At 32.6% G+C, this 13,446-nt stretch overlaps 1 long non-coding RNA gene across 1 annotated transcript; it reads right to left on the minus strand.

The window, feature by feature from the left end:
• Positions 1–4,319: 4,319 nt before the first annotated feature.
• On the minus strand, positions 4,320–6,543 carry LOC133865016 (uncharacterized). The gene is made up of 2 exons (XR_009899597.1): positions 5,616–6,543; positions 4,320–5,522 (listed from the first exon to the last, which is right to left on the minus strand). It is a non-coding gene; the product is annotated as an uncharacterized LOC133865016 (long non-coding RNA).
• Between the last annotated feature and the right edge of the window lie 6,903 nt (positions 6,544–13,446).

The raw sequence follows: 13,446 nt of genomic DNA on the forward strand, positions 1-13,446 counted from the left end.
CAGAAGTTGTAATCCTGCCTTGCAGTAGCGGAGCCAGCTTTTAGAGTTTTGAGAGTCAAATAAAAAAATAATAATTAAGGGGCCAAAACTTAAAATAATAAAAAAAAATTAGGGGTAAAACTTATTATTATTATTTTTTATTTTTTGGAAAAAGTTTGGGGCTTGGGGGGGGCCATGGACCCCCCCAGCATTCACTTAGCTACACCCCTGATCCTGAGCATCTTCAGTAATATTAGCTATTTTAACTACGTACCTAAAACACTTTTTTAAAAAATAAAAATTTAGAGGAGCTGAGTAGTCGGAGCAGCCATACCATATATGAACAACCAAAACCAACCAAAAACCTGGTCCATCGATGCAATCCAAGAGAAGAAAACAAACTTGAAACTTCTATTGCGTCACTCGAAAATGCTACGTGTACCAATATTGGTGTTTATAGTTTATTCAATTCCCTTGCTAATTATTATTATTATTATTATTATTTGTCAAAATAGAGTTCTTTCGGCGTCTGAAAAATTGAGTCAGGCTCCCTTAGTACTTCTTTGGGCGAATGAAGGAGATTAACAAAGCTATATAGGCATTTTTTAGTTCCATCCATTCCGTGAAGCGAGAGACGAAGATCGAGAGAAGGGAAGATAAATTATTTTTATTTTTAAAAAAAAAAAGATGTTCAAAGTACTACAATAATAAACTTTCATATGTAAAAGTTCGCTATAATAAAGTTTTCATTTTAAAACATTTGCTAAAAATGCAAAATGGCCCATAATAGCTACATTACACTATTATGAGCCATTTATATATAGCATCGGTCGGAGATACTCTTATAAACATAACACTCTATTTAGCGAAGGCTCATTTTGATTTTCTCGTATTAATTAGTTCAAATGTAATCTAAATTATGATTCTATGTATAATGCACAATTGGAAGAATTGAAGTAGAACGATTAGTATAATATGAGCTTGATTCTTTCCTAGCTTGTAGATGCGGTCAAATGTGATCTGAATTGCGAGTTCATGTATGAAAAATGTGCAAAAGATGTACATATAATATATCTCTAATTTTTATTTCTTATTTCTTTTTTAAAGAAAAAAAATTCTTATTGAATGGATTAAGACCGAGTTTAGGAACACGAAATGTGGAAATTTTGAACCCATCAACAGACTGTTTCGTGCATCCAATCCAAGAAATTAATATAATTGAAGGGTCACATCTGTCTGTAAACAATACAATTAATCAAAATCAAATAAAATCAATATATATGACAAATCTAGTGTCATAACTAATTTCACATCAAAAGTAAAAATAATCTTTCAAATCATAGATTATAAAGAAATAAGGGGACATTAATTAGTGAACATGCAGCCTCTGATCTAGTCTCTATAAATACAAATTTGATCTTTTTCGTATATTCAACCAAAAGATTTTGCTGTTTCATATAGTCACGATCCAAGATGTATCATTCCGATCTGCATACAGTACATTATATTGATCAATTCCACAAAATGATTGCCCACATGTTCAACAAAAGTAACATTTACATTTTTATAACAAATATTTGGTTTTCTAGTCTCAATCGGCAAGTCAAAAGGCCAACAAAGTCATGAATGAATTCAAATCTTTCAGAATAGGGCCTTTTCATAGTTAATTCATAGCTAGACCAAAAAAAAAGGGGGGGATTGAAAGTACATAAAACTATATATATTAAGTAAATTAAGATATTAATATTTTTTAGGATAAATCCATGACAGATTTTTTCAAAAATGAAGTTGAAAATTGATGCAATTTTCAAAGAGTGAAATAAATGTTTGTCTTTTTTTTTTTTAAAAAAAAAAAAAAAAATTTAAAAAAAAGAAAAGAAAAGAAGGCAACTAGCTAGTTAGATTCCCAATAATAACTCTGTACAACTACTGATAAATCAAAGGATGTTAGGAAGTAGAATGGGACGGGGGTACTATATTTTATTTGACGTTTGCTTTTATTTGCCAACCCGGCCAGTAGCAGGAAGTGACCTGGATGAAAAGACTGAATTCTGGAAACACTCGATCAAGGGATCCAAGTTTGTTTTGGGATTGGGAAAATTAATTTTATTTTGTTGGGTTCAAATATGTGTTTTAAGCTTATAAAAAATGATTTATATAATCATTTAATTAAGAGTGATAAGTTTAGCAATTTTTTAAAATTAATTTTCTAACACTCTCTTACGTCTTGTAACAACTTACTTCTAATAACATAATATTGTCCATTTTTTTAGCTCCCTAAATCAGACTTCTTAAGAGGTCATCTATCATGGTACTACTCTCGTAGAAGTACGCTTAACTGTAAAGTTCTAACGGGTTCATGACCATCATGGCTTTAAAACGCATTGTGTCAAGAAAGATGCACTTATACATATAAGCACATCCCCTTCTCAGACGATATGGGATGTCACACGCAGGGACGGAGCCAGAAGTTTTTATGGGCAGGGGCCGATGGCCAAAAAAAAATTTTTGGTAGGGACCAAATAAGCTAAATTTTGATTTTTACCTAATATTTTTTTAATTTTTTAGAGTTTTTTTTTTTTTTTTTTTTTTTTTTTTTTTTTTTTTTATCTAAGAAATTTTTTTTTTTTAAGGAAATTGTGGGGAGGGGGGGCCATGGCCCCTGCCAGCCCCCCCCTCCCTCCGTCCCTGGTCACACGTTTGGACTCAAACTTTTCCAAAATAAAAGACTCAATATATAAAACATTTAATTGAAATAAAAGATGAATGGTGAGAATAAGATTCAAACTCGAGACTTTACTATGATATTATGTTAATTAATTAAATAGTTAATTATCCCAAAAACTAGAGCAAATAAAATATTATTTACTTAATAATAATTTAACTAATATTCTAACGCAAAACTTAACAGTAGATTTATCAATATAATTATAGCCACTTTATTTTACTAGCATCAGCAATAATTGAAAGTAACTTTAATTTCCCTGAGACAGAAGAACACTGCAAGCTTCCAAAATCATGCACTTTAAGTTGCCCTTGAAAAATGTGGTCATAGGAAGAAAAAATGTTTGTCGATCATCAACAGTAGTATCAGAAAAGCAAATCCTATATCAGAAAATTCAAAATATCAATTTCTAGCACTGTTTGAGTAAAACTTCGGTGAATAGTATTCTTGAAAAGGAAAACACACTTTTGAACGAATAATCATATGCTTAACTGTTAAGCATTGAAAGAAATAATGGCAGCATGGACAACGAAATGTCGGTTAGGGTTTGTGATATATATTCTCTTTTTGGCTCAGGAAGAAGAAGGACGTACATACATATAGAAAGCTTAACTTGTACTGCAGATTTCTTAACCTAAGGCGACTGCAATTATGCAGTTCTTATCCAGTGAAAGAATCCTAAGAATTACTGATCGACATTTCTAAACATTATGCATGTAACTTTATGCAGATCTGGTAAACCCTAATCCATGTTGTTAGGAATAAAATTCAAGTAAATACTATTTACTAAACTGTTATACGATAATTATCGTACAATTGAGATGATTTTCTATAACCGTGAAAATCATATATCACCTTTTATAGGTATTACTAAAGGGAAAAAGCATTATAATTACAACTTGGATATCACATAATTAACCATTAATACTCCAACAAACAATTACCGGCAAGCAAACCGTTGATCTTGGTTTTTCCACAGATCTGTATACCCAATTAAGAAAATTTATAGACTATCTCTCTAGCTCTCTCTCTCTCTCCCACTGTTAAACCCTATTTATCTTGTTAGGAATAATTACGAATAATATTCTAACAATAATTACAAATAATATTATATATATATTTAGTAGACCGTTATACAATTAATTAGGATGACGTTGCACATCTCGTGGCAGCTGTGAAGATCATATACCACCATTTATTTATTTTTGTATTACTTAAAGGGAAAAAGCACTATTAATTATGACAACTTGCATATCACATAATTAATAACCATTAATACTCCATTAATAAACAAACTGCAGCAAGCAAACCATTGATCTTGGTTTAATTTTCTACATATTCCCCATCAACAGAAACACATTCCTATAAGTAATGTATGATAGTTTCTTCCATAAATGATAATAAATTACCAAGAAATATTGGATATCAGTGTCAAAAATGAGTAATGATTCATTGCCACATATTTATACAATTTTTTACCACCTTACTTATGTGTTATTTTATTTTTAAAACTCAAAAAATAGTAAAGGACTACCTTGCAACATAAACAATATGATAAAAAGTTGTAAAAAAAATGACAATTAATCATTACTCGTCAAAAATAAACCAGCGGAAGTTGATAGAACAAGGATGTAGAATTACTTTGTAAGATCAAGTAGGAGTACAATAAACGTAAAAGAGCAAACAACATTGAGGAAGATAGACCCCACAAGCTCGAGCATTTTTTTTTTCTCTCTTATTTTTTTTATTTCACTACTAGTAGCTAGCCCTAGCTACTCCAAGAGAATGTTGGTGTAGTATTTACTCTACGAAATTGAAAATTTGAAAAAAAACATGCAACAAAAATCCCATAATTGATTTCCCAGGAGATCTCACAAAGGTGGTCCCCTTCTGTTTGCCTGACCGATGTTTCCTTTTTGACCTGCTTTGACCGTATAACATATTCCCTGCGAGCCAATGGAAAAAGAGAGAGAGGGTGGTCCACTCCTTGTATGAGATTCCCCAGTAGCCATAATCATAATCCCTTCTGCCAAACACTTTTACTTTTCCCACAATCCATACCTTTTTTTTTCTTCTTTCTCGATGCCCTGCCCAGGCAAGATGATGAGATATCTGCCCAGGCCCATTGCTAAAGACACTAGCTAGCCAGAAAAAGAAAAAGAGAAATGCACATAAGCCTAAGGATATCTATGCATTTCTTTTTTCCTTCATAATTTATTTATGCATTTCTTTTCCCCCATTGTTGATTTCTTAAGTGGAGGGAGATAGCTGGACTAACATGATCATTACCCTAGCTCCCACAAAATAGAAAACATAGATCATATGGCTGGCTCAGAACGCCGGCCATGATGATCCATCGATCAGACAGCCTAGATTTATTTTTCTGGTATTTATGCTTTCTTCAAGCTAAAGCCAGCAGTAAAACATCATCTACTAGGCCTAAACAAAAACAAAGCTGATCGACATTCAATTCTGATGATCCATTAAACCAAGATTTTTTGTTTTTGCATGAAAAAAGAGAAAACTGGCTTGTGAAATTGTGAGACACAGTTGCTTCTTTTGAGGACAATATTGATCATATGACCAGGGGTCATATGAAGTGTCCATCAGATAAGCGTTCAACAAGATGGAAGGGCAACATGGTAGTTGTGACTTCCATGTTGTCAGGAACAGTTCTAATTTACCGTAATTTTTGGCTACATATATCACGGAAACCTCGTTGCATGTGTAATGAAATGATTACGGTCTCACGGAAGCCACATGAGACCATCGGTGATGGGAATATATATCTTCACAGAAACCGCGCTACTATTATTCTCTGCAAAAAACATTACACATATCACATCATCATGAAAACCCTAAAACCCACAAGTAGAAGAAGAAGAAGAAGAAGATGTAAGTTGCGTCGTACCTCCATTCAGACATCCAAAATTTCTCCGCTGCCGTTTTGGAAATACAAAGAGACCAGAATTGGAAAAAAGAAAAAGAATTAATTCCATGTATAAAACATGGAATATGCTTGGCTCCTCATACGCCATCCACGGAGGCCAGCGATGCTCCGGTGGGCTCTGCAAATGGCATACAGGGAGCCAGGCACATATACATGTGTGTATGCATGAATTTTTGCATGTATATATGTATCTATTTCCTCCCTTAAACTAAAAATAAAATTAAAAAATCCAACTAAGCCCTTCCCCAATCTCATCATGTACTACTTGAACCTCTAGGCTTGAAAACATGTAATATGTATTTATAAATATATATATATTCGTTCCGCGGGTGAAAGTTCGAGTCTTACCCGACCTGTATGTAGGGGGTGCTTTGCACGGTGTTTCAAGATCTAGTCGGGGCAAAGTTTTGGATACCCGGGTTATCAAAAATATATATATATATGTGCATATGCATATGTGTATGGATAACATGATCTTCAACCCTATCAAGCTGATCTTCCTGAAGATCATGGCGAGAGAGATATATGGATGAAGTAGGTAGCAGGAGTTTGGGGAGAGAGGGAGGGGGTGATTGAAGCCTGAAGAGGATAGAAGAAGGAGGAGACAGGGATATTTATGGAGGATGTAGAAAGATTTTGGCCGGGAGATGGGAACTAGGTCATAATCAAATGGTGTTTCAGAGCCCCACAAAACCTATTGAATTGGCAAAAAACAAGCAAAGCTTAGAGGATTTAAGGGGGGTGGCTAGTGTTGTGGGGTTTTCAGAGGGAAAGAAGGAAGATGTGGGGTTGATATTGCACCCCAGCTCCCCACTAAATATAGAGACCGAGAGGGAGAGAGAGAGAGAGGGTTGCTAACCACGCAATTTCCTAAGCTAACCTTATGGTGTTTGAAATCTCCTTTTCTGGGTCGTAAAGCAGAGGTTGCTTTTCTCTTCTCTGAACCTCATTTTGTCTGGGAGTGCTTGGAAGACATGGATTCCTCATCATCCCTCTTACTTCCTTTAATAAAAATAAATAGATAAAAGTTAAAGAAGGAAAAAGGAAAAAGGGAGAAAATACTACCATAATTTTATCGTCTTTTTCTTTTCCTCCGTCACTTCCTCTTTTTATCTGTCTTTTTTCCTTTATACACCATCCCCATAATGCCATATATAACTAATTTTGTTTAAGGGACGACAGGGATTCTCCCACTTAACCTTTTTGTTTAGATTTTAGAATAATTCATCCCCACTTTGCTACCTAATTCATGCACCTTTATTCTGTCCACTTATTACCTAGCCTTCCCAATTTCTTTTAATAAAGTAAATTAATTGCCTTTAATTTATCTACAACAACTTTAACGGATTTGATTTAGATGCCCTCAAAAAAACTACACCATATGTATTGTACTTTAACGGTACATATTTAATTTTTAGTTTTTTTCAATTTTACAATCTCTACCGTTTATTTTTATAAAAAAAAATTAAAAAAATTGGATGATTTTGTTTTCACACGGGAGCAATGCCAAATTCATTCCGGTCTTAATTACTGTATTTGAGTGTACGTATAAGGCATTTAACATCCAAATCCATCATTGTTATCAAAAAAAAAAAAAAAAAAAAAACATCCAAATCCATCATGTTCAAGCGAGTAATGTCAAATAAATTTGGTGTAAAAAAGTCATTTTTGGAAGAATTTGTGTGCTGTCCAGATTTATTTGACTGTAATAACGAAAATTTGGCTGTCTCATTTATAATAATAATAAAAAAAATCGTGTGTACCAAATATGGATAGAATTAATCATTGGGCTTTTATATACGGAGAAGTGATATATTGTCACTCCAAAATACAACTCTTGACCACCTTTGCTTACATACGTGCAACTTTTACTTTTACTCTTTTTTTTTCTCTTCTTCTTTTTTTTTTTTTTTTTGAAAAAAAAAACCCTAAATGTTGTGTATTGGGGTGAAAAAAACCCTAAAGCTAGCTAGGAGACCACCTTGCTACATGAAAAAGGTGGTCAAAAATTGTGTATTGGGGTGAGAAACGATCATATCTCTTATATATGAGATAATAAAAAGGACCTAAATGTTTTACCTAATTTTTCACCTAGCTAGCAAGCCTTGTCATGTTCTGATCATCTCCATCTCCATGTATCATATCTCTACATTGTACTCCAAAACACAATTCTTAACTACTTTTGTCCACATGGTAGCTTGTACTTTTATTTTTTATTTTTTTTAAAAAAACACATTAAAGCTAGCTAGGGGTCCACCTTGCCACATCTTCAAGGTGGTTAAGAGTTGTGTCTTGAGATGACAAAAAATCATATCTCTTATTTGGACGTGGTTTATTTTCAAAGTAATTTTCAGTTCAATGTGACGTCTCAGCGGCAACACTGTGAATATTTATATATATATATATAACCTTATTTGTACATGACCAACTAGCCAAAAAAATATTTCCAATTATATATGTCACCTTAATTAATATATATATGAATGTTTCTACAATAGTCAATATCTTCGAGATATCGAATCTTTAGCTGACAAAATATGGCCACTAATAGAATTTGAGTGTTGACATCAAAACAATAGGTACTGTCAGGTTGCCCCCTTTTTTCTTTTTTCTTTTTCTTTTCTACCCTTTGTAATTAATTACTTGTCTACATACTTCTTGAATTTATTTTCGGTTGTATAAATTATTAATTATCGCCACAAATTTTGTTCATTGAGCAAAACATGTCAAAAGTGGGGGTTTCAATCGATCTGCACAAACTTAGAATTTAAAACTAATCATGACATCTTAATTGGAAAAATGCTTGGATTATTACAGGTTTTACTACAACTCTCTTAAAAACTAACGTTACAATACAAGTACGTACGTAGCACTGTCACATCGACCACAATCAAATTTAAATGTTCAATGACCGGCCAGTATGGCAAATGTTACATGGGCTTATAAAGTGATGTGTCAATCCACATGGCACTATCGTCTTTCAATCTCTTGAATTGGTCAAACCGGAAATCTGAATCTCTAACAACCACATATGTCTGACCGACGGGAGAGATCGGCTCTATGGCCACTTTTCCTTAAACTTCAGCTCTCGTTAACGACAATCAAATTTAATTTTGTTTAATGCATGGCTAACATAATGTGGTAAATTTTGCATGGAATGCTATGTCAGTTTATAAAAAACTTATACGTAATACAGTAATACAGGCCCCCACCTGCACTCTAAAATTTGTTTACTTATTTAATGCAAGTTACGTGAAAAAAAATATAAGCATCTTTGTCCTCTCTCTCATCTCTTTTTATTCAACAAATTTGGCAGAACTCTTCTCTTTGTCTCTTTAGTTACATTGTTGATTCTACTTATAGAATGAATTAATGAAACTATCCCTTAAAAGTGTTGCCATACGTAAATCTTAAGAAAAGTAAGAAGCTATTGAAAACCGCCGTGGTCTGCTGCACTAATTATGACGCTCATAATTATCGGGCAAATTAAAAAGGCAGTATTAAGGGTATGTTTGGCAAAACACTATGTAAAAATAGAATAGTGGGGAGTTAATTTTGAAGTTAGTAAAAAGTGATAGATGTGATATAAAGTGAAAAATAATTTGTATAGAAAAATGAAAAAAATTTGTATTGTAGTGATTTTTTGTTTAAATAGTAATAAAAAATTATTGATGTGATATAAAAAGTTAATAAAGTTAAAAAGTTTTGATGTTAATTGTTTTTAAAAATGTGAAAGTAAAGTAGGAAAACGTTAAAAAAAAAACTCATTATTCTGTTTTGCATAGTGCTTTACCAAACATACCCTACATCATTTAACCAGTGGAGAATTCTTGAGCTACTACAATTTCTTTAAAAATTCTATGTGTCAGCCCACACATGATTGTCACACGGCACAATATGGGTGAAGAATAATTAAGCAATAAAATTTGATAGGTAAACCTAATTGTCTAGTAGCTAACCACGTGAATTATCACATCAATTTGTAAGAGACTTGTACAGTGTGTTTGACATTGCGATTTCGTAGATAACAAGTGCAATTTTAAATTAAGCCACAAAAAATGAATTGTTTAGTATTGCGTTTTTAAAAATAAATTGCGATTTTAAAACTAAAAAATATGTGTTTTCAAATCACAGGTAATATAGTATTTTTTTGAAAACCCACAATTTTAAAAAATAAACTACGATTTGCCAAACATTTAATCGCGTCTGTAAAAATCACATTTTCAAATCACACAGTTTAAAATCGTTATTTTTAAATTACACTTATTAAAAATCGTAAACTCAAACGGACCCGAATAAAAGTTATTGTACCCCTAGCTAGCATCACTCTTGACCAAATTGACAAGTTGAGTTTTTATTGATTTTTTTTTTTTTTTTTTTTTTTTAAAAAAAAAAAAAAAACTCTAGGAGTAACCAACCCCAAAAAAAATAATTAACTATAGAAGAAATCAAATTTACTGTCAATTTATACTCACAAAATTTTTGTACGTTGTATATTAAAAACCCTAGGTGTAAACTTAATCTTTTTATAAGCTTGCACAGAGTTGTGATAAAGTGTTTAAGATGATGTTTCTTATTGATGTACACGATCAGTTGGAATGGAAATGTGCAAGAAAAATGGAGTTTTTGAAAAACGAGGATTTTGTGCTAGGGTTTGAAGTTTAGTGTTATATATATAAAGTTTTGGAGACATTATTTTGGTATTATTTGAATGGAAGAGAACGTGTGGATAATGGTTGACGTGGAAGATGGTGAAAAATGAGGGATTTGGAGGTTTTTTCAAGCTAAAGAAAATTGTCAGTGCCCCTCGATCGACCGAGTAGGGTATAGAAGCAACCCGAGAGCCTCAAGGGAACACTCGGTTGATAGTTGGTCGACTGAACTGTCGACTAGCAAACTGAAAGTTAAACGGGAGAGTACGTTAGCTTAACAACTTATTTGATAGAATGGGGAGTACGACTAGCAGCCCAATGTTAAGCGGGGTAGTACGGTTAACAAACCAAATATTAAGTGGAGTTATACGCTTAACAAACCCAGTGTTAAAAGGGAGAGTATGACCGATAAATACTAAAACTTGAATAATAATCATTATGACTATGTATGAGTTATTATGAGTATATGCTTCATTTTTTTGTTAAATTGTATTTTTCATTATTATTATCTGGTAGCAACTGTATTAACTTAAATATGTATAGGGTTATGTTAATCTAATTATGGAAAAGAAAATGCTAAGAGAATTAATGCTTTTTTAAAATATATTATGAAAGAGAAAGACCTTAGGTTTTGGTGTATGGTAGATTTGAAAAGACAATTATAATTGCAGGTTCCCTACATGACACTCTTGTAATTATAGTAATTAAGAAGGCGTTTCGTCTAAGAATTTTGAAATAATTCTGCTATTTGTTTATGAAGTATATTTTAGTTTAGATATTCTGGTGATTAATTTACGCTTATATAAAAGATAAGTTTGTGGTTTTTTTCTTAAAAAAATATAATTTTCCGTTGCTCTATGAGATAAGGTAGTAATGTCGCGTGGAATATGCGAGTATTCCATCGACCTAAATTGATCGGGGTGTTACAGTAAGGTTATGTTTGATTGGTGTGGCAGTAGAATGGTACCAATGGTTGAATATATAGTACTGTATGAGAATATGCCATGGTTTGAGAATATGCATTGGAACCAAACCATATAAATAAAATAGTCACACAAAATACATAAAACAAACAACTATGAGGAATGAATTATCTTCCTTAATTAATTTACATAACCAATTCCATTACATATATAAGTCAAAGTACATACAACACTTACAAGCAAAACCAACTCCATTACATTAAACAACAACTTAATTCTTACTAAAACAACAGCACAATTAAAAACCATGACAACCCTAACCCCAAATGAAACATTAATTTCCGTCTTGCCCTATATATGTGTGTGTCATTTTCCTTCTCTAGATACTGAACTCTTACCATATGTAATTTATTTTCATTCGCCAACATCCCAGGTAAGATCTCTAGTCCCCGTTGACAAGTTTGAGGGTCATGCCATGAGAAAAAAAAAAAAACCACAAGCTTGTTTTCTCTGGATGTTGGGATAAGAAAATAAAATTCATAAACAAGTCAGTTGAACATTGTAGCAAATCAGCCATAATGCAACAGCTAGAGTTAACCAGCAATGGTAGCATGCAATTTTATGAACCTAAATTATTTTGCTTTCAACCAAAGTAATGTCATTTTAGCAAGTCACAGTAAATGTCATTCCTTTATGAAGTTGATGATGCCAGTTTGTTTACACATGAAAATTGCAACAAGAAACCATAATTAAGCAAGTCATGGTTCTTTATTAGGTTTCGTAATATCAGCAGATGAAGTACTAGATTTTCTACCTAAATCAGTTAGTGGGTTTAACTGGGCATACCAAAGTGCAAGGAGAAGCCAAAGAAAATAATTTACAATGAAAGTTATAATTATTCCAAACATTTTCAAGTAATTTTTCTTTCTTATTCTTTACAATTTGAAAGAGGTTAATTAATTAACGTTTCTCTCTAATTTGTAATGCAGCCTCAGCAACAACAACATCCACAAAAATGATTAACATTCTGGGATAAATGAGTCAATTGTGCCATATGAGTTATGATTAAGGTTATCTACAATTCAAATCAACCGAGCATGATATTTCTCGTTCTCTTTCGATTCAAATCACAAGTAATTATGAATCTTTTGTAATCACATGTATTGATTCATCAGTTTTCTTTGGATTTGTAAAGAAGTTATATATGCTTAACTGCTTTATAATCATACATAGTAGGTGCAACTTCAAAATCGCCTATCTGAGTTACGACTAGTCTAAGCAGTCTTTAACGGTACGGTTAACCCGCAATTGCAACCTATCGAAGAAGATCTAGGTAAGACTTTTTGTGTAAATGTAATTTTGATGGGGGCGCTAACATGGGATTTTCTAAACACGTCGATAAGTGCTTGCTGATTAGGATAAATGATGTGGCGCATGAGACACTAATCGAATTATGAGAGGTCTTGATATAACGTGCCATTAAGTTTTTTGACGAAACATGGACAGATAGACTAATTCTATAATTTAGACAATCCCAAATTTCCCATGTGATAATTTTTTAAACCGAAGTGACCATTTGATAATAGTTTAAAGCACAATTACCAAAATAGCATTTCAAAAATATAAAGAAAGAAAGTAATGGGATTTCTTTTTCTATTGTTTTATCGCTTTTGTACCTTGCTCCTTAGTGCTAGCTAGCAGGTCTTGTCCCTACCATGTTGGATGTTCGTCAATCACAAAATTGGTAGTTGAGCCCTATACAAACATTAAAAGATAGTTTTGAAGTATCAAAAGGAAGCAAGCTAGTGTTGTACACAATGTACAGACACACATATCCACGTACTACACAACAAAAACTGCTATAGCAAGTACTTAAAGTAAAAAAAAAAAAAAAAAAAAAAATACTGGTATATTAAGAATCAATTAAACAATATAGAATTCGTGTGTAATACTGTAATAGCATGAAAATTGAAAATGGACATGGCAAAACAAAAGCACGGTAAAGGATAGATGACAAGAGACAGATTGGTCAATGAAATGAGAAGACAGATCTTTCAATTTGTTAGGACTTTTATTTTGTTTTGTTTAAAAGCAAAGCAAATCTCCCTCAATCAATGGAAAGGACGTTTCTGTAACGAGTACTCCTTCAATCGTTTACTTACTGTGGTGCTGCGCTTGGACTTTGGGCTATGTGGTAATTAAAATATTTCTAAGTCT

Source organism: Alnus glutinosa, chromosome 3, assembly GCF_958979055.1.
Source record: "Alnus glutinosa chromosome 3, dhAlnGlut1.1, whole genome shotgun sequence".
NCBI lineage: Eukaryota > Viridiplantae > Streptophyta > Magnoliopsida > Fagales > Betulaceae > Alnus > Alnus glutinosa.